Source organism: Rhincodon typus, chromosome 22, assembly GCF_021869965.1.
Source record: "Rhincodon typus isolate 14 chromosome 22, sRhiTyp1.1, whole genome shotgun sequence".
Lineage (NCBI taxonomy): Eukaryota > Metazoa > Chordata > Chondrichthyes > Orectolobiformes > Rhincodontidae > Rhincodon > Rhincodon typus.
Window position 1 is genome coordinate 39,775,546 of NC_063353.1, and position 19,389 is coordinate 39,794,934.

Here is a 19,389-nt window from a genome sequence, read left to right on the forward strand (position 1 = left end):
GCCGTTGGAAGGTGGGAGTGGAGGAGGAGTGGACCCGAGGTGTTCCAGAGGGGATAGTGCCTGCAGAAGGCTGACAAGGGAGGGGAGGGGAATGTGTGTCCGGTGGTGGCATCCCACTGAAGGCGGTGAAAATGGCAGCCAATGATTCTTTGGATGCGGAGGCTGGTGGGATGGTAGGTGAGAGCCAGGGAGACTCTAGTGGTGTTTTGGGAGAGAAGGAAGGGGTGACAGCAGAAGTGCAGGAATTGAATCAGCCACAGCAACCTCATATGAGCCACCCCTTGTTCACAGTCTGAAAGATGGTGAATGAAGACAGTCAGTGCGTATATCACCTTAAATAGATTTAAACTGACTGAGCAGCTTGTGATTCAAAGCGGGAACACAATGAGGTGCTAATTGGTATTGCACTGCATTTAGTCCCCATTGATAGAATTAATTGCAGGAAACTCTGTTTTTCAGGGGTGAACAGGGAGATATATTGTCATATATTCATTTTTAAAATTATCCTGTAAGTGAGTATCCTCTTTGGTCAAGAGAAAGAACATTTGTCTTGTCAGATTTTTACAGCCCAGTTCTCTTGAATGGGGCACAGAGATACCTCTCATGACCAGGATAAGGGTTATGTTGATCTGGTAGTATTGATTTCTGCCCTACTATACATCCTGTTCCTGTGTCATCAATGACAGTGATTTTCTGCTCCCAGAATGGCAATGGAACAGTGATCTAGGAAAATTGCTGCAGAATACTTGACCTATATCATCTAGAAGGACAAAGACAGCAGGTACATTGGAATGGGTGCTCCTGTAGCTCAGTGGTACTTGCCCCGACCTGTGAGCCAGGAGGTCTGGGTTCAAGTCCCACTTGCTGCAGAGGTGTGTAATAGCATTTCTGAGCAGGTTGATTAGAAAATCAAAAGCGTATGTATGCAGCAGGTACATGGGAACACTACCAGCTGCAGATTACTGTCCAAGCCACTCACCATCCTGACTTGGAAATTTATCGCTGTTCCTGCACTGTGGCTGGGAAATCCTGGAATTCCTTCCCTAATGGCACCGTGGGTCTACCAAAACTAAACAGACTGCAGCGGTTCAAGAAGCCAGCTCACCATCGTCTTCTGAAGGGTAACTAAGAATGGACAATAAATGCTGGCTGATCCAGCGATGCCCAAATCTCCTGAATGAAGAATAAAAAATGTCATACTAATTTGCTTCTACTAGGTACGCATTGTAGGCAATGAGCTATTTATAATAGAAGTTTAAGCCTATCAAAATTAAACTGCTTAATGCATCTGAAGTTAGCTCAGTTGGCTGGACAACTGTGTGGGCTCAGTTCCTGTACCAGCTGAGGTTACTATGAGGGAGAGTGACCCTCAGGTTAAACTCACCACCAGTCATCCCTCTCTAATGAGTGTTTACTGGGACAGATGGCAACTTTGGCTTTTATTTTGCAATGAAATATTGGGTCAATATTTCTTCCATATGCCTAATGTCATTGGTAGAGAAATATCTTTACTGTATGAAAGCAACAGTTGGTTTGAAATAACAAAAGCCTGGCAGAACCCAGCATGTAGTTCCTTGAAAAATGGAGTGGAAAATCCCGACTTGAAAAATGGAGAGGAAGGCATCAATAATCAGGAAATGTGTTGTCAGTCACTTGTATCTCTTTGTGTTATGACTTCAGTAATTTGTTGTTTAGTTTTGGCCCTGGACCAATTCCCTTTGAGCCCGGGCATGAGTCAATCAATGGCTATCCTCCAGTAAACAAATATTAATTATATTTACTTTAACCAAAAATTCCAGCTCGTTTATTCCGTCTAGAGGTTGAATTTTTCTTGGATAACTCCTCGTTTTCTATAGGGTAATGCAAAGTAACCACAGATTCTTGGAGAGTCCCACTGATTCATGCAGGTTCTGTCTCTGAGAATGTAACTTATTGAGCCACCAACTGAGGTTTATGAGTTGCTACTTCCTCAGCTACAACTCTTCAGCCATTCCTCACATTTGAACATCTCGCTCTCTTTTTGCAAAGTCCTCTACATGTGCAAACCTCTACAGTTTCTTATTTGTCCTCTCACTGAGATTACCCCTCTCCTCTCCCAGGAGTGAGGTCATGTGTCTGAGTCATTGACAGAACGTAGTCCATATCCTTGTCAGTGAATGCCTGGAACCCATTGTTAAGTATAAATGCTGTGTATAGGAGAGAGTAACACAGGAATCCCTGGAGCCCAACTCTCAAAAACTCAATAAAAAAACAAAAGAACTGTGAATGCTAAGGTCAGAGGTCTCAGTTCCATTCAACCTGATATAACAATAAAATTGTTCTTTAGGGACATGTCATAACTATTACTAAATGTACAGTTTAAACCCCTACTTTGCATCCAATCAAGTCATTATCCTCATCTACTATTTCCTGTATTTACAGTATTTACCCGTCTTCCTACAAACCTATCCACCCCTCCCCACCACAGTCATTGTTCTTTACAAGGAAGGTCTGGGAGCTGGTTTCATCAATCTCCCTGAATGTGTACAAAGTTCCTCCTGACATTGTGGAGGTGCTATGCAATCCAAACCACTTCTCTGAGAGCCTTCATCCCTTGTCTTGCTCATCAGTGATTGTATTGTCTTAGTTTCCTCTTGAGAATCAGGTTATGCAGTCCAACCAGCTAATGATTTCTCTTTCAGCAAAAGCGAGATACCCCTATTTCTTCAGGCAGTGCTGTTCGGAGTTTGGGTAAGGGCATGATGTTAGTTGTTGGAGCCTCACAATCACCGAGTTCTCTCACTGCTGCTCCCTGAGCCGTAGCTGCACTCCTCCCTTTCAAGGTGAGGAGGTTGTGATTTCTGGATCTCTGGTTGAAGGTGTGAATTTGGTCTTCCCTATGGCATTCTCGTTTCTGTTCTGCTTGTTCATGCTCCTGTACTGTGATACTTGATGTCAATCCACGGGAAATGCAGGAACATGGCCTTGCAGCCCACGGTCCCTCAAGAGCTGACAGGGGGCAATGCAATAATGGAGGGCAATGGTTGAGTAGGGCTAGATGAAAATCTCCATTCTTCCTCAGGAGGTTTTTCTATACTCGTTCGTAACTCCTTCATCTTCACCATTAGTTTGTGAGCACCTTGATGAACTTAGAACGTGAACAAATTCATATGAGGCCATAAAGAATTAGAAACGCTCATTGGCGAATTGTGGCCCATTGTTACAGGAAACTAGCTCTGGGATACAATGTGTGGAAAACAGCCTCTTCAAAGAGATAATAAAGGCATCTGAGGTGGGTCAGTTGAACTCCTTGACCTCAATCGAGTATGGTAGGTGATCAAAATGAGAAAAAATGTCTCTTTAAATTCAAATGGATCAATGCCAAGGTGTTCTCGTAGCCTGGCTAGAAAAGATGAGGGAACAAGATGTTCTTTCTGCTCTTGTCTGCAAGTGGCACAGATGGTCCAGCAGGATACCACATCCCCAAGTGTATCTAGGATACCTGGCCACGATACTGATTAATGCACCCTAGCCCTACATTTGGAAATCCCAGGGTGGTTTGGCAGATCTTCTGGAGGATGTCAAGTCAAACAGCTTTTGTGACTCCACCTTCTCTTATCTAGGTCAAAAGGTCATCGATAATACTGACATGATCAACACAATCAAAAATCTTTGAATTCTGTGTCATACCTTTACAATCTCTTTTGTGTTCAATAAAGTTATTAATGGCTTGTGGTCAGTTTCAATCTTAACCAGTAGGTCTAAGACAAAGTCAGAGCATTTCTCACATACCCAAGTCGCTGCAAGGGCTTTGTTCTCTATGGCCACATGCTGTTTTGCTCGGTCATTGAACTCTTGAAGCATAATTGGTTGCCTGTCTAATCCTGTCAAGCTGAAGCTGAAATAAGTCTACAATTATATCTCCAAGTTTGGGATCATAATGTGCTCCAAAGTAATGATTTGGCCCAATGATTGCTATTATTGCCCAGTCCAGTATCATACTTGATCTTGTTTCAAAAGATGCCATAGAGGTTAATTTGTCATTTACTTTGGTTAAGTGGGGTGAGGAAGTTTCCACCTGGTTTGACATTCGCAAAAGCCATCAGAGTTCCTGGATGGAGGAAAGTTCCTGATGGCTTCGACCTTCAGCCAATCTGCTGTGATTCCTTTTGCCTGGGCAGTGAGGCCCAAAAGCATTCTCACTAACTTTGAAAATTAGCACTTATCTTTAAGTGTTCTGCAAGCTTTTCAAAAATCTCCGTACTTTTTCGCCATGTTGGGTTTTAGTGGAGACCTGGAGAAAAATGCCTTCAGTACTTTCTCGAATGTTGCGTGTTGTCCATTGGAAAGTTTCAGGTGCGGATGTGATTCCAAAAGGCAGCTGCTTAAAAAATAATGACCAGAGGATGTAATGAAGAGAATTATTTCAGTTTGGATTCCTTGTCTAGTGTGGGTTGCCAAAGCAACTATTTGCTTCCAGCTGGGTGAAGATTCTGCCGTTTGCACACTTAGTGAGGATCTCATCTACAGATGCCTTTGGATGTCAAATTCTAATGGATCGATTTGATTTGGGAACTGGCACACAGCTGAGCATCACGCATCGGTGGTCCTATGACTGGTGAACTAACCCCTTGTTGAAGCATCGCTCACTGTGCATCTCTGTTTTAAATCTGATATCCTTTAGCCTAAAGCTATGACCTCTCATTCTAGATAGGCCTACAAGGCCTCTGCCTCCAATTGAGGGCCCTAGTCTTGCCACAGCCAATATGAGAAACTTCTGAATATCTTGCTTACGACTGAGGGCATCTCTGCTATGATCTTAACTGTGACTATCCCCACATTTCTGTTACTCCATTATCTTCTCCTTTGAACACTTCCTGTTCCAATTCCTGACCATTCATCCTGTACCTGTTCTCTATGCTATAATAAACCTGTTGTTGAGCTCATACAGTCATAGAGTCATACAGTATGGAAACAGACCTTTCGGTCCAAACTGTCCATGCCAAACATCATCCCATACTAACCTAGTCCCACCTGCCTGCTCCTATCCCATATCCTCCAACCTTTCCTATTCATATACTTATCTAAACGTCTTTTAAATATTGTAGTTGTACCCACATCCAACACTTCCTCAGGGAGTTCATTCCACATGTGAACCACACTCTGTGTAAAATATTTCTCATGGTGTACTTAAACTAATGCCGAGAGTTAGACTTGGTTTAACATCCACTTAACAAGCTGCTTCTGGCAATGCAACCAACACTGGTAATGCCTGAGGATTAATTCCCATTAATCTTGAAGCCTCTTTGTTCTTGTAATGAAAATTACCACAGACCCCATTAATTCCAAATGCAGCACGCCATCCTAAAGCCATCTCAGTTATCCAAAAACCCAGCACAGTCCAAAGATCAAACATAATGGCTTGGCAACTCATCTCTATGTTGGGTCAGCAGACATGAGTGGCCTTTTAAATGCAAAGAAATCTCTCCTTCATGAATAAAACTTGCAAAGAATTGGCCTTCCCCACAACCCTCATTTGCTATGAAGCTGAAATCAAACATACACAACAGGCATCGACATGTTCCAGAAAAAGAAATAGTTGCTAGTTGATTCCTTCATGTATAAACAGGTTAATTATTTCACTGTGTTTGTAATTATTTACACAATGAGATCAAAAATGTTTTCAACATCCCACAGCCCAAAGACTAAACAAAATTATCACTTAGTTAATTATCGTCCTCAATGAGAGCATTAAACAATGAGTCCTGTTCTGATTATAGATACAAGTTTAGGATAGCAATAACAAATTTCATTCTTGTCGTACCTTTAGTGTAGTAAGTTATTCCGAGGGACTTTACAGGAATGTTATACAACAGATCAGGCAGCATCTGTGAAGAAAAAAATCAGGGTCCAATAACCCTTCCTCAGGTCAGGAAGGGTCACCGGACCCGAATCGTTAACTCTGACATTTTTTTCACAGATGCTGCCAGACCTGCTAAGCTTTCCCAGCAACTTCTGTTTTCGTTCCTGATTTACAGCATCCATGGTTCTTTCGGCTTTCGTTATACAACAGATCAATTTTGACACTGAGCCCATAAGGAAATATTAGGACAAATTATCTAAAGCTTTGGTCAAAGAATTAGGCTTTAGGGAGAGCCTTAAAGGAGGAGAGAGGGAGATTAAGAGGTATAGAGACATGGAATTCCAGAACTTAGACAACAAAACACGTAGTGGAGCAATTACATGTTGTGCAAGAGGGCAGTTTGATGATAGCTGACAGACATGGAGGATTGGAGGGCTGGCAGAGGTTTAGAGATAGTGAGGGGTGAGACCATGGAGGAGTTTGAAAATAAGGATGAAATTTTTAAAATGTAAAACCTCCCAGGAGAACTCACAAACAAGCTCTCATGGATAACAACCCTGAGTGGACATCGATTTTTCACAAAACCTACCTAAGAACATTTCCATTTGCATCTTCTTTCTCTACAAAATATCATTACTCTATACCTTGTTACACTGAGAAACTTAATGATTTGAATTGAATCCCAAAAGTACAGGAATCTGCAATGCAGCTGAGGATCATGCACAATGGGGAACTGGCTTGGAATACAATGAACATTATTGTTGGAACAGATATGTTATATGCTCAATGGCAAAATCAGTCTAGCGGTTCTGTTGCCAAATTAGTTTGTTCTGTTTATACAGCTTACATATCATTAAAGACAAACAAAGGAGGGATGTTAGAATGATGAAGATGCAGGTCTGAGGATATCAGCAATATCCTCCACATAAAACATACCTAGATTTAATTGGTAAGGCATAATAAATTATGTACACCTGTCACTTCACCCATAATCCTTTAAACACTTCAACTTCAAAATGTCATGCAATCGCATGCATTTCTTCCTACAGCTGGAAAAATTAAACAGTAAAATAATAATCCCTCCCACTATTCTATATTACCGAGCGAGTGCTTTTGTTTTGTGTTTCTGTATTCCACTGGTTCTGCAGTCTGAGTTCAAGTGAAATCAATGGTTTATTTTCACATACAGCATATTTGTTCCAACAATACTATTCACTGTATTCCAATCCAGTTTCCCATTGTGCGTGATCCTCAGCTGCATTGCAGATTCATGTACTTTTGGGATTCAATTCAAATCATTTTAAGTTTCTCAGTGTAACAAGGCATAGAGTAATGATATTTTGTAGAGAAAGAAGATGCAAATGGAAATGTTCTTAGGTAAGTTCTGTGAAAATCATTGTCTGCTCAGGGTTGCTAGCCATGAAAGCTTGCCTCGCCAGCAACAACAACTTACATTTGCATTGTGGTAAAATATCTTAAGGTATTCATTGCAGCATTATCAAAATAAATTGATAACAATCCACCAAAGGAGTTTTTTTTAATATTCATTCATAGGATGAGGGTGTTGCTAGCTGGGCCAGCATTTATTGCCCATGCCTAATTGCTCAGAGGACAGTTAATAGTCAACCACATTAGGAAGTTAATCAAAACAAACATTGAACACACTGGCTGAACTTGTCTGCCTAAAGAACCATCATTAACAGTTTGAAACCTTGTATTCCATAGAGCCTACTTTATTTATAGGGAGTTTATAAACAGCTTAGTAAATGCAGCTGGTTGTTCTGTCACTCCACACTTCCTTGATTCTGTTATGAAACCATACTTTATGTCAAAAACAAATCATATTTTAAATTATCAGCTGGAAATAGTTTTTTTTTAAAAAAAAAAAAATCCTAAAGCCTCATTCCAGTAATTTGGAATCATTGACAAAGATCATCGCACGTTTGCATCACTGCATCTTCTACTTTCCAAAACTATTGAAACAGAGACAACCTGTTGGCAAAGTTGCACCAGGAACAATTGCCTTGGAAGAGTTAAATGGGGCAATCTCATCACATTAACAAAGCATCCAGATGGTACGATACGAAGATGGGTCACGTTGTGGACAGTGCGGAGGGCTGTTCTAGGTTACAAAGGGACATTGATAGGATGCAGAGCTGGGCTGAGAAGTGGCAGATGGAGTTTAACCCTGAAAAGCGTGAGGTGATTCATTTTGGAAGGACAAACTTGAAAGCAGAACACAGGGTTAACGGAAGGATCCTTGGCACTGTGGAGGAGCACAGGAATCTTGGGGTTCATGTTCACAGTTCCCTGAGACTGCCACCCAGGTGGATAGAGTTGTTAAGAAAGCGTATGGTGTGTTAGCTTTCATTAATAGAAGGATTGAGTTCAAGAGCCGTGAAGTTATGCTCCAGCTATACAAAAGCCTGGTTCGGCCACATCTGGAGTATTGTGTCCAGTTCTGGTCACCTCATTACAGGAAAGATGTGGAAGCGTTAGAAAAGGTGCAGAGGAGATTTACTAGGATGTTGCCTGGAATGGAGGGAAAGGTTGAGAGAGGAAAGGTTGAGAGAGCTAGGGCTTTTCTCTTTAGAACGACGAAGGATGAGAGGTGACTTGATAGAGGTGTACAAAATAATCAGAGGTATAGATAGAGTAGACAGCCAGAGACTTTTTCCTAGGGTGGAGGTAGCTTTTACGAGGGGACATAGTTTTAAAGTGAAAGGAGGTAGATATCGGGGAGACGTCAGAGGTAGGTTCTTTACTCAGAGAGTGGTAGGGGCGTGGAATGCATTGCCGGAGTCGGCCTCATTAGGGGCATTTAAGCGGCTATTAGATAGGCATATGGATGATAGTATAAGGTAGCGGTGGAGGTTAGATAGACCTTAGGTTTAGGGTAAAAGTTTGACACAACATCGTGGGCCGAAGGGCCTGTACTGTGCTGTACTGTTCTATGTTCTATGGTCAACATGGGGCTCAACTGGGCAGAGATAAACAATTAGATTTAATTTTTGTGATATCACTTGAAGAGAATATGCAAATGATCAAGAAACCAAGATATAACTAGCAGCTGTTTAATGCTGCAGACATTGCTGTGGCAGTGTATAATGGGTCCTGAATCCCTAGAATAGTTCTTGTCTATTGGGCTATGCTGTAATATCTTGCTGTGATCCCAGCTGATTTTATTACTGGATACATCAGATCTCAGACTGAAATCTGACTTAATAAATCATTATTTTTTTCACTGAAACACAAACAATAAGGGTCCAGACCCGAAATGTCAGCTTTCCTGCTCCTCTGATGCTGCTTGGCCTGCTGTGTTCATCCAGCTCTACACCTTGTTATCTCAGGCTGAAGATTTGGTTTTAATAATAAAACAGAAGTTTATTAGGCAAAAGAAATAACAATAAAACACATCAAACCAATAAAATTTAAATTTGACACAAGTTTAAAGATTTTAAACACATGGTAAAGTACAATTTCATTCATTCAAACAGCACTTTGTTATGGTTCTCAGTCTTCTCTTTCATATCTCGAGGACTCTGTTTAATTAAAGCCTCCATTTCCAGCCTCAAAAATTGGATAGACTCTTCCTTGAGACTTCATACAACTAAACACAGAATTCCTCAGTTTCATGATCTACTTCTGGTTTGGAACTTCCAAACTAGCTCCTTGTTCTTTTGTTTCATTTATTCACGGGACGAGGGTGTTGCTGGCCAGGCAGCATTTATTGTCCATCCCTAGTAGCCCAGAGGGCAGTTGAGAGTCAACCACATTGTGACATTTAAGCCAGACCAGGTAAGGATGGTAGTTTCCTTCCTAAAGGACATTAGTGAACCAGATGGGTTCATGGTCATCATTGGATTCTTAATTCCAGATATTTTATTGAATTCACATTCCACCATCTGCCGTGGCAGGATTCGAACCTGGATCCCAGAACGTTTTCTGGGTCTCTGGATTAACGGTCCAGTATTAATACCACTAGGCCATTGCCTCCCCTGAAGTAATCTATTTCTTGACAATACTAAACTATTTCCCTTTTTCAAGAGCAATCCAATTTTTATATCCAACCTCAGCCAAGACGTCTGCAAACCACCGAACCGAAACCCAAAAGCTTTCGTCAAGTTATGAATGTTTTCCCCTAATAAAAGCAAAAATATTATTCACTGACTTCCAAATTGAAAGCCTGTTGCACAACCGTTTACATTGGTTGCTCATTAAAACTGTCCTAATGTAAACAGATTTAATTAACTTCCAAGAATTATCTGTTTCAGGCTTTGTATTTTTTTGAGAAATCACTATGGCTTTAGAAATACTTACTAATTGATCATTAATTCACTTTAGACACAACCACCCCACCACAAGCTTAAATCCAAATTCTAAAGTTAATAGAATTAAAATATAAATATTATGCACATGTCACATCTCAATATCTGTAGAGGTTTTCAAAATTTGATCTTCCTTAGCATCCCAGTCCTGTGTGTAAGATTGGACACAAAAACAAAGTTGCTGGAAAAGCTCAGCAGGTGTGGCAGCATCTGTGGAGAAGAAAACAGAGTTAACGTTTCGGGTCCAGTGACCCTTCCTCAGAACTGGTGTGTAAGATTGGTCAGCTTATGGAAAAGAATGAAAAATCCAACAACAATCTCTAGAATTTAGAAGGTTAAGGGGTGATCTGATCAAAGTCTTCAAGACATTGACAGCCGAAGACAGGGTAAATTAAGATAATTTACTGATTTACTAATTTACTATTTCCACTGATTGGAGATTCAAGAACTTGGGGGCATAGTCTAAAAATCAGGGCTAGACTATTCAAGAGAGATGTAAGGAAGCACCTTCTATGCACAAAGGGTAGTACAGGTTTGGGACTCTTCCACAAATGGAATTTGATGCTGGATTAGTTCGTAAATTTAAATCTGTGGTCGATTAAATTTTTGTGTTCAGCGGTATGGGCCAAAGGCAGGTATATGGAGTTAGACCATGATCTTATTGGATTGTGGAATAGACTTGAGGGGCTGAATGGACTTCTCCTGTTCCTATGTTCCTAATTACTTGGAAAATGACACTCTGGATGGGAGAGGAATTCCAAGTCACAACGTAAGCAAGGTCTAACTAACCATGACCATATTGGGTCACTGGACAGTTGGAGAATGATATGTGACATGCCAAGTCTTTAATTACCTGCTTTCTCTACAGAATAGGACACACAACTGAGATGCTGATGGAATTAACCCTAAGTATATTTCTACCTTCTCTTTCTCTCTCTCTCTCTCCATTCATCTTGCAACCTAAGCTTGTCTGCTGATTTTGATTTTCCAGGTGCCCCAGTCAAAGAATTTGAAAGGAACACAACTGAACTCTGTTGTCTCAAAAACACAGATAACTCACCTGCAGTTTTTAATTATCTCAAAGTCACAAGCAGCTGGACAACCAATCCAGCCCGAAGCCAGACAAGTCACTATCCTTCAAGAGTTGCCTACCTCTTAAATTTACTGGACTCTCAACTATTAATCTACACTCTGTCAATGATCTGTGGAACTTTTTTTATTCATTCAGGGGATGAGGGTTCACTGGTTACACCAGCATTTATTGCCCCTTCCTAATTGCCCAGAGGGCAGTTAAAGAGTCAACCACATTGCTGTGGGTCTAGAGTCACTTGTAGGCCAGACCAGGGTAAGGATGGCAATTTCCTCCCCTCAGAGCATTAGTGAGCCAGATTGTTTTTTCTGACAATCACCAATGGTTTCATGGCCATCATTAGACTCTTAATTCCAGATTTTTTTTATTGAATTCAAATTCCACCATCTGCCATGGTGGGATTTGAACCTAGGTCTCTAGAAGATTACCTGGGTCTCTGGGTTAACAGTTCAGTGGTAATACCATCATCTCCCTGATTATTTTACTCAGATTGGGTTAAGTACAACAAAAAAAACTATAATCTTTTCTTGTTTAAGACTTGAAATCTGTCTGATCATGTCTTTTATGGTCATGCATGTACACAGTTAAGCACTCATGGAATTGGCAAGAACATCTGTTGTATTTGTAAAAACCCGCGCTCCAACTAGGAGACAAAACAAGAGGAGAGCCATTTAATGCCCCCTCTGCTGATCGTACCAGATCTCTTAACTATTTCCACACAGAATTGCGTAAAATGTTCAATTGTAACAACTGATGGCAGAAATGGGTTATAATCTCATTGCCAAACCAAGCAGCTGTTAATATTTATATCAACCCCAAATTTGTCAATGTGTGTTCTTTGCAAATGATTCAGTCTTCTCATGAAAAATGTATTAAACTTCCAAAAGCAGACATTCAAGATCTGTCTACTAGGTCTTGATTTGGACTGTTTTCTTTGATGTATTTATATCTGTGTTCCTTAAGTCTTACTGCGCAAGTCTGTGTCATTTCAAGATTGGGCAAATGGAGACAGCCCATTTATATGCATCCTAAATTATTCCTGGTTGGTTGAAGGATTTACCAAAGTTTGCGTCAGTTGACCATTTAGTTGCAAAATAATGTAATCAGTAATTTACTGGGGCCAGAATTTGACATTTTCTACATGCTGGATTAACTGGAGACAGAAAAAGAAGTTAATCAGAATTTGGAAAGGATAGTTCTGAAGAAGTCACTGGACTCAAAATGTTAACTCTGTTTCTCTTTCCACTGACGCTGCCAGACTTGCTGGGTTTCTGCAGCAATTTCAGTTTTGTATTTCTGATTTCCAGCATCTGCAGTTCTTTGTTTTATACTATATTGGATAATCAATCGCTGGGTTCTCATTTGTTTCACAGAAGTAACTTTAATCCAACCTGCTACTTGGAAAACTAATGAGACTGGGTGAAAAGCACTGAAATTTTACGTTTAATAAAAATTGAAAGAACTGCAGATGCTGTAAATCATTTTGAGGAAGGGTCACTGGACCCGAAACGTTAACTCTGACTTTTTTTTCTTCACAGATGCTGCCAGACCTGCTGAGCTTTTCCAGCAACTTCAGTTTTTGTTCCAGTTTTATGCTTTATTGAAATCTGTGGAGAGTAACATTGTGCTGCATGTAAAACTGCTGAACCCAATCCCAGGATTTCCTGCTGAATGAGTTTGGTTAAAACCACTCACAAGGTTTCTCACATGGAAATGAGAAACTGGTGTGCTGTTTACAAAAAAAAAATTGGCACCGTAAATTGTTTACCAGTTGATGGCGGAAGTCGGCTGTGTCTCATTGCCAGGCCGAGCAAATGTTAACGTTTACATCAACCCCAGATTTTATCAGAAAATCAAACTCTGTGGCTAAAATTTCAGGAAGACCACAGACTTAGCTGTTATTGTTTGCAGCACCAATTCATTTGATCCAGCGGGGTACCAGCATATAATTATGGAATCTATGAAAAGGAAGAGGTGGGTGCTATCTTTATCTCTGCAAAGACAAATCATTCAGTGATGGGGCAGGCATTTTGATAAAGGACTCAACAAGGTCAAATTCCTCAAAGCAGGTTGCTGAGGTCAGGAAAGCCATCAGGCAGTGAAGACTGACAAAGTTGCAACATTGGACTAGGATTCCTGGAGATCTTCAAAACTATCTCAGGAGATGATGGAGTGGTTGCAGCAGTTGTTGCCAACAGAAAGTAAAGAGGAGAGAGTAGAGACTGTTGGAGTTGTCATGCTATTTAATTTATTCCGATAACTAATGAGGGTGCTTCCTCAAAATGTCATCTGTGCCTCAGCTCTCAGAAGAATAAATTGCATTAGATACCTCGTCGATTCAGAAGAATTATGTGGAGTTGTGTAAGAGTCTTCTTCTGAGTTGTTGAAAGCTCTTTGGCTTAGTTCTGGGTCCTTCCATAGTCTGCGGTACTGGTCTGGTTGAATTAAAGTTTCCCAGTTGGTAGAGTGTGTGCTGAAGGGTTGTGGCTCTGTATTTGTAGCCAACTATTTTGAACTCCTCTTCACAACTATTCTTGGTGACATAGCACAATACATATTAATTCAGTGGCTCTTCAATCCAAGATGAGGCGAGACACAATCTTTGTGCAGATCATGCATGAGCTTTTCTTTGCATACAGCACCGATACAGAAGCAATCCATTTCCCAATGAAGCAAGATCTGGACAACAATCAGGCTTGTAGTAATAAACAGCAAATGGGGAGACAATGGCCTAGTGGTATTATTGTTTGTCTATTAATTGAGAGACCCTGGAAATGATCTGGGGACCTGGATTCGAATCTCACCATGGCAAATGGTGGAATTTGGATTCCGTTAAAAATCTGGAATTAAGAGTCTAATGATGACCATGAAACCATTGTCAATTGTTGGCTAAAACTCTTCTGATTCAGTCTTGTCCCTGAGAAAAGGAAATCTGCTGTCCTTATCCAGTCTGGCCTACATGTAACTCCAGACCCACAGTTGACCAGGAATGGAAAGCAGAATCTTTTAGCAAGCATGGGCTTTTCCACAAGATTTCCTGAAGCAATGCCTTTAGGAAAAAATACTGCAAAAGTGGTAGTGGGGAAGTTAGTTTAATTTTATACAAGACATGGGTTACCCAAAGAAATACATAAGTTCAAGGATTGAATTTTATGTCACGAATATTCAAATACATTATGACTAGCTTGGGAATTAACAATTCACATCTGCCAACATCTGTGATCTCGGTGTATTGGAAAAATGACATTGATCTTTGACCATCATGATTAGAGCTTATTGCCAACCATGTTCTGACTATTGAGATAAGGGAATTCCTTTATTACTGTTTGCCATCTGAATGAATCCAAAGGATTTAGTCTTTTGGACTAATATATGGACATAAGATGAGAGGTCCACTTAAATTAATTAAAGAAAGCTTGATAAATCCAAAGTCAAAAATGATATTTTCAATCTGTTTGTTTTAATTCTATTTTATTTCCATTCATTTTGTAAAATGAACCTCTGTTTTATTAAAACCAAATCCGCAACATTTTGCGCTTATGTTTTAATGAGAAGCCACCTCATTAGAATCAAATGAAAAGACTCCACATGTTTCCATACTATACTCCACCTACCATGTTTGGCCATTTACGTAAACCATTCTCTCTGCATCATGTTTTCCTATCTATCTTTGCACTGAAGGACCAAGTAGATTTTTTTTAACACTGAGTCCACACTTAGCAGTTTGAGTCCAAAATATAAGTGGTTGCTTCATATGTGTGCAGGAAGCAACTCAAAGGCTCCCCACCAAATTACATGCCCCATTCCAGGTGGACAACCCACCTATCACTAGCTTTGGTGCATATTACATGTTCTAGCTGCTCAATAAATGTTTAAAACTGACGTTCAGAGTTCAAACAACCTTACACAAAGTACAGTTTTACTACATTCATGTTGGATTCAGAACCAAATGTGTGTTCCCTGATGACAATAAATGGTTAACATATTTTTTAGTCATATTGCATTGTAGTTTAAATGCCTAACATTCTAATTAGCTGTCACTAAATGGCACGTCATGTCCGGATTGGTCAGAAGGTGCAAGCCCAACTTCTGACTTCAAGAATTTGACCTGAGAGTTGCTGCAGTCACATGACCTAGAGATCCACTGTGATCTGTTGAATAGTTCCAACCGGTCACAGAGTTATTGTTTGAGACTATGTGCAGACCCCACTAAATTATGTCTCTGGATCTCACTAAAGTATGTGCCAACCCTGCTAAACTTCTGCAGACCCTACATTATCTGAGCAAGTCCTATGTGCCTCATTTATCTGATCTCCCTAATTTCAGGTCACAGACTTACACTCTCCCTTGTTCGAATACTCACTGATTTTTGTTTTCATTCTTTTATCGATTTTGGTTTGGAACCACGATCTGGGAAATGTTAGTTGAGAATGACTTAGGGACTTTGAAATTTATAGTAAAATATAAAGGACAGGCCAAACAAGCTTTCTTTATTTGTCAGGCCAGGCCTGGAAGCTAATTGCAGGCTGAGCCTTGATTAAAAGGATTCCAACAGACACAATGATCCGAGGAAGAGAATTGTGTTTAAACGGATAGCAGAGGTTAGCTATTAATGAGGTCACTACTTGGAATTGGTTCCGGCAAGTCTGGAAGACACCCTCTGTCCAAGCAGATGGCAGTTGTTGAATGGTAGTTGAGGCATCGGGAAGATGTTCAGTATATCAGCGTAAAACTACAATTGAATTTATTTTTGTGAACTGTGTTTTTGGAGGAGATTATCTTGACTGCAAACAAGACAGTGTGAAGATTTGAAAACTCTGTGCCTAATTTGCTATGCCACCACTGGAAGCCCAAAGAGTAGAAAGCTGAATTTGAAGTGATGCTCACTGGCCTTATTGATCTGAGAAGATAACCCTGATCAGTGATTCCAGAAAAGCAACAAAGGAATACACATCTATGCCTGTGAAGTAATACATTGTGAAAGCCATTTAAGTAATCTGGTCAGTTTTGCTATTTTGTTTATCCCTTAAGTGTGTTTGTTTGTCTACCTTTTGTGTAAATGGGAGCTGAAAACAAATGTTTCCAGTTTAAAACACAGACATTAATTAGAGAACAATATGGTTTGATTTTCTCTGCTAAAGTAATTAGGTATTTATTAAATAGCTAAGTCTTTTGTTTAAGATACACAACTGGTGTCTGGGATTGATCATTCAGAAGTCTGGTTAGGAATTGTTGGAGTGACTATTGGGAGGGTTTTTGGTTTAGTTTTACCATATTACGAATACAGAGGTCGAGAGGCTGGTTTGGTTTGGTTGTCTGTCTTCATGTCATAACACCCTTCGTTACTGGTAAACCCATGTTACAGCTGTGGACAGGCCTCCACACTTTCTCAAGGGAGAGAAAGGTAATTTGTGTCCATGCAGTCATAGAGCATACAGCACGGAAACACACCCTTCAGTCTAACCAGTCCATGGCGACCAAGTTTCCCAAACTAAACTAGTCCCACTTGCCTTCTTTTAGCCCATATCCCTCCCTACATTTCCTATTCATGTACCTATCCAAATGTCTTTTAAAAGTTGTAACTGTACCTGCTTCTACCACTTTCTCTGACAGATTATTCCACATACAAACCAACCTCTTTGAAAAAATTTCCCCCTGAGGTCCCTTTTAAATCTTTCTCCTCTCGCCTTAAAAATATACCCCCTAGTTTTGAACTCTCCCACTCTAGGGAAAAGGTAATTGCTATTCACCTTATCTATGCCTGTCATGATTTTATAAACCAGCCTCTCAGTAATTTTCCACAATATGGGCTTTTTCGCTTTACATCCTCACTCTGCCTGACAATGCAAGGCTGTTCTTGTCTTTTGTTTTACTTTATTTTGCTCTTCAGTGTACTCTGCAAATTCAGCCACCGTGCCTTCTCTCCTTTGTTATAAAATGCTGAGACTTCAGCACAGACCCCTGCAAGACTCCATCCTTCACATTTTGTCAGCCAGTAAAAGATCCATTTATGAATGCTATCTGCTGTCCTGCCAAGCAGCCACATTTCTACTTATCTTAAATCAAGGAGCTACTTTTCAGCCTGATGGAAGCTTTCCAGAATGTCGCGAATTTTGGAAAATTAACACCCACGCATTTACTACTTCATTAACCACCTCTTTTAAAACCCTAAGGTGAAGTCCATCAGGTCCAGAGTACATTGCCAGTGTCCATTTCCATCAGTTTGCAGAGCTGCTTCACTATTCATTGCAATTTCACCAAGTTCCCCTCTCCCTTCCACCTCCTGATTTATGGCTATCACTGGAATGTTTTTTGTATCCTCTGCAGTAAAGACACAAGAAAATACAGCCATTCCTCCATATCTGTGAGGGTTCCATTCCTGAGAACTCCTGCAGAGCTCGTTAAAAATAGGCTAAATATATCATGGATATGCAGTTTTTGCCCATGGATGTTGATTTTTGTCATTACTTATTTTTTTTGGCACAGATAGGCTCTCATTTTTGCACGAATATATGTTTTTGCCTTAAGTTGATTCTTTCCTTAATTCCCTTAAATAACCATGGATGATGGGCCCTGTCCTCAAAATTCCTTTTATAGTCGAATATATATAATACTGAAATATCCCCTTAACTGTCTTCCACAGTGTCTCTTTCACCTATCCCTTAGTCTAGTATCCCTGTTCGTTTCAGCTCGCCCCCATAGTTGCTCTTCTTAAAGTTTAAAATAGTTGTCTTCGACCCACTGTTCTCTCATACAAGCTGGATGTTGTGGTCACTGCTGTCTAACATTGCATTTCTCTGAGGTCATTAATAAATCCTGTCATGTTGTACAATACCAAGCTTTGTGTAGTTTGCTCTCTGGTTGGTTCCAGAATGTGCTGCTCTAAGAAACTGTCTCAAAAGTGTTCCATGATTCTCTCAATAAGGCTACAACCATCAATAATTGTTTTCCAGTTTATTAAGATCATTTCTATTAATTGCTGGCCTTCTATCAAAAATACCCAATACATTTTCTAGTATAATCCATCCTATAATGATAGTTACTGTTAGGAGGCCTCTAGATCACTCCCACAAGTGACTTCTTTCCCCTACTATCCCTCAACTCTACCCAAACTGATCCTACACCCTGATCTCCTGAACTGAGGTCTACTCTAACTATTGCACTAATGCCACCTTTGATTAGGAGTGCTACTCCCCCCCTCTGCCTTTACCTAGCTTCCTGTTCATCTTCAGCATCATAAATACCCTCAATATTCAGAACTCAATCCTTGTCATTCTGTAGTCATGTTTCTGGAATGGCCATTAGATCATATTTATTCACTTCAATGGGTGCTTTCAATTCATCAACCTCACAAATTCAGATACAGAGCTATTGGTTTCGATTTTTTTTCATTATCTTTGCAGTATCTAGTCTTCTGGTATGTTGATATGTTTTATCTCTCTGCCCCTCTATACGATTGTCTGAGCTTCATTTTCCACATTCTAACTTACGGATATAACAACTAGGAGCAGGAGTAGGCAATTCAGCTGTTCAAGCCTGTTCCTCCCTTCAAAACAATATTGCTGATCTCATCTTGGCCTCAACTCCACATTCCTGCCTGCTCTCCATAACCCTTCAACCCATTACTGATTAAAAATCTGTACATTTCCTCCTTAAATTTAATCACTGTACCAGCATCCACCTTACTGTGGAGTAATGAATTCCACAGAATCACGATCCTTTACAAGAAATAATTTCTCCTCTGTTTTAAGTCTGCAAGCCCTTATGCTAAAACTATGATCTCTCATTCTAGCTTGCCCCATTACAGGAACCTGTGAGTCTACCTACTCACTCATTCCACCATCCCACCACCCTGTTTTGTTAATCGCTCTCTTTACTTCCCAATTATTCACCAGTCCCAGTAAGTTTCAGATGGAAAAGTCCCAATAATGTGAAACTCGCTTTCCCCAGGACCAGTGTCAGTGTCGCACAAATTGGAACCAACTTCTCCCACGTCAGTACTTGAGTATTCATTCCCTCTGCAAATATTATTTATTTTATGTTAATTTGAATGTAGCTCAGCGATTGTTACCTTTGAGATTCTGCTTTTTAATTTAGCATACTTCCCCAACAGAACCTCTTTCCTAGTT